We start from the raw sequence: 3,328 nt of genomic DNA, 5'->3' as shown, positions 1-3,328 counted from the left end.
CAACTGATAGTTGTTCAGAGGACGAACTGTCCTTTCCCACTCCCTCACTTTGCAAGCAAAAACATTGCGATGAGGAGGCAGAGGAACCGGAAGGCAAAATGCGAAAGGAAATTGATGAACAGAAAGATAATACACATACGGTACCAGAAAATGAAGAGGGTGTAATCAGCATTAATTTGCAAGAAACAAGAGGTTTGCAAAGATCAGCAGCTATCTGTTAATAAACAAATTCAGGGAGAGGTTGCAAAAAATGCAGACTCCATTTGTTTCTCTCGGTCAGGAAGTAGGTGAAATTAATAAAGAACGAGGAAGTGGTGGCCAAACTGAAATCACGGTCAACACCTCAGGGCAGGCGCCGGCAACCGAAATTGCGAAAGCATCTGCAGCTGCTCCAGATAAGCCGCTAAGTAAAATACCGACGCAACCAAATGAGAATGTAGCTCGTAACCAAGGGAAGGGAAAATCCGGTAGGGTAGACCCAAGCCCAAAGAATGTTTGGTCCGAAACGGTCCTACACGAATCACTGGAGGAATAATCTGGAATTTTACCAGGAAATCAGTCTGCTTGTGGTACAAGAGAAAACATCAGATGGGACAGTAACTAATAAACTGATTGAAGTGTTTTCCATGTTCAGCCTTCCGACAAAAATTTTTGTACGACTCCGCTACTGATATTGCCCTGTTACAAGAAGTTCTAATTTCGGATTTAGTAATTCCCGGTTTTGTTAGTTACATGAATGTGTCTCCCGAAACAAGTGTTGAAACAGCTGTTGTTATGATGAGGGAAGGGATTACAATAAGCTAGGTGGAACGACTGGAATCCGGAAGGGGAATAGGACTAAATATCTATGATGTGACTATTATCAACTTGTACGCCCCTTCAGGAAGTTCTCACCGAGCTAACAGGGCACGTTTCTTCAAAGATGACCTGATATACTTGTTAAGGAAAACTTGAAGACAGTTATTACTTGGAGGTGATTTTAATTGTCTTTTAAATCGAAAAGATCAGTTAGCTAGTTTTAATTTCTCAAGTGAACTAAAACAACTCGTTATTGGTTTAAAATTAAAGGATATATGGGAAATCAAATACCCTTCCGTTGTTGAGTTCACTTATGTCACGGCAACATCAGGTAGCAGGATTGAAACTGCCATGACAAGAGCAGAAACCATTCCTACATACTTTTCACACCATTCAAGTGTCTTAAGCCTGCATAAATCTAACAAGACAGCCGGTTCGCCGATTCAAGAATGACTTCCGGCCGTGCGGTTCTCGGCGCTTCAGTCTGGAACCGCGTGACCGCTACGGTCGCAGGTTCGAATCCTGCCTCGGGCATGGATGTGTGTGATGTCCTTAGGTTAGTTATGTTTAAGTAGTTCTAAGTTCTAGTGGACTGAACACCACAGATGTTAAGTCCCATAGTGCTCAGGGCCATTTTTTTAACACTTCCTTCTAAGTAAATCATGATTTAGAAGACCCGATTAAAGAAAAACGGACAATATGCCTGCGTGTTCGTAGCAGATATGCCACTGCTATCGCCTGGTGGGTTAAAATGGCAGAGTCTAAGTTGAGGAAGGTTCTTATTCAATAGAGTGCCCAGAGCGCAAGAGAAATGAAATGCACTATAGAATATTGCTATTGCGTTTTGAGAGATCTATATGATCAAGTCTCAGCAGGTTCCTCACTTCGGATAGCAGACGTCAAAAAAGTCAAAGCCAAGTTACTTAATATCCAGAGAAGTCAAATGGATGGGTTGAAGATAAAATCGAAGGCAAAATCGGTGTCAGAAGATGAAACTACTTTTCTATATCATTTAGTGAAGCATACGGAAAACGGGAGAACGACTTTTATTGATGAAATTCGAACAAAACACGGTACTATTCTCAGAACCCATCAGGGTATCATGGACGAGATTTATCGCTATTATTGCGAGTTATATTCTGTACATCAAAGTAGTGATGGCTCTGAGCACTATGGGACTTAACATCTATGGTCATGAGTCCCCTAGAACTTAGAACTACTTAAACCTAACTAACCTAAGGACGTCACACAACACCCAGTCATCACGAGGCAGAAAAAATCCCTGACCCTCAAAGTAGTGATACTTCCTTGGAAGAGTTCCTTGGCATCCTAGCCCCACAGCTGACAGAAGATGATAACGAAAAGTTTCTCGAGGTTGTCAGTGTAGAAGACGTGTATGAGACTCTGTGCGCCACACCACCAAAAAAATTCCCTGGGTCGGATAGTCTGCCTGCAGAGTTTTACATCCGTTACTGCCAACAGAAGCTGCGAAAATCACGGACATTGTAAATGAGGTCATTCAGGGTAAAATGATTCCGGCTGAGTTTAAGCAGAGTAAAATTGTTCTGGTGACAAAAAATAATGGAAACAAAGATTTAAATAATTTTATTCCAATTTCACTGCTGAATTCTGATTATAAATTAATATCTAGAATAGTAAACAAGAGAATTTCATGTCTTATAGATAAAATTATTATTCAACATCAGAACTGTGCGCAAGGGAGAACCATTTTTGAAAATCTAGCAGAATTCAGGGATATCATTGCAATAACTTCTGTGACAAACATAAAGTGTGCTTCATTTTTTTTAGATTTTTATAAAGCGTTCGATGTAGTAAATCATGAAGATCTTCTACAGCCATTGAAGAAAATAGGTTTCAACGATAGTCTTACAGTTGATTAAGAAAATAGCAACTGGAATAAATGATAAAACTGGTGAATTGTCAGCAATCCAGGCCGATGCAAATATAACCAGGTGTTCCTCAAGGAAGTCTTCTGCCCATGTCGCTCTTCGCCATTTCGCTGGAATCTTTCCTGCGGCATGTCCAGGCTACATTAAAAGGCTTAACATTATCAGGAAATAAAACAGTTATAAGAGCCTATGATGACGATATAGGGGTCATTGTAAGGAATAATGCCGAGGTAACCACGCTAGCAACAGTGATTGATTCGTACTGTAGAGCATCTGGAGCCAATGCAGACGAAAAAAAAGTAAGCTGTTAAATCTCAGAGGTTTTTATAATATCAACGTCGAGTGGGCAAAATTAGACCGACAACATAAAACACTTGGGATCACCCAAACAGCATGCCCCATGAAAATGACGGCTTTAAATTGGAAAGTTGCAGCAGATAAAGTGCAAGGAGCAATTATAGAGAATTTAACTCGATATATGAACAAAGTTCAAAGAACAAATTATATCAACTCATGCATCCTTGTTAAAGCTTATTATAATGCCCAGCTGTTTCCAATACCGAGAATGATAGAGAGGAGAACAATGTCCAAAATCACCAACTTTTTGTGGAGAGGTGAAG

The sequence above is a fragment of the Schistocerca nitens genome, chromosome 5 (genome assembly GCF_023898315.1).
Source record: "Schistocerca nitens isolate TAMUIC-IGC-003100 chromosome 5, iqSchNite1.1, whole genome shotgun sequence".
Lineage (NCBI taxonomy): Eukaryota > Metazoa > Arthropoda > Insecta > Orthoptera > Acrididae > Schistocerca > Schistocerca nitens.
The sequence above is the reverse complement of the archived record's forward strand: the minus strand, read 5'-3'. Positions refer to the sequence as shown.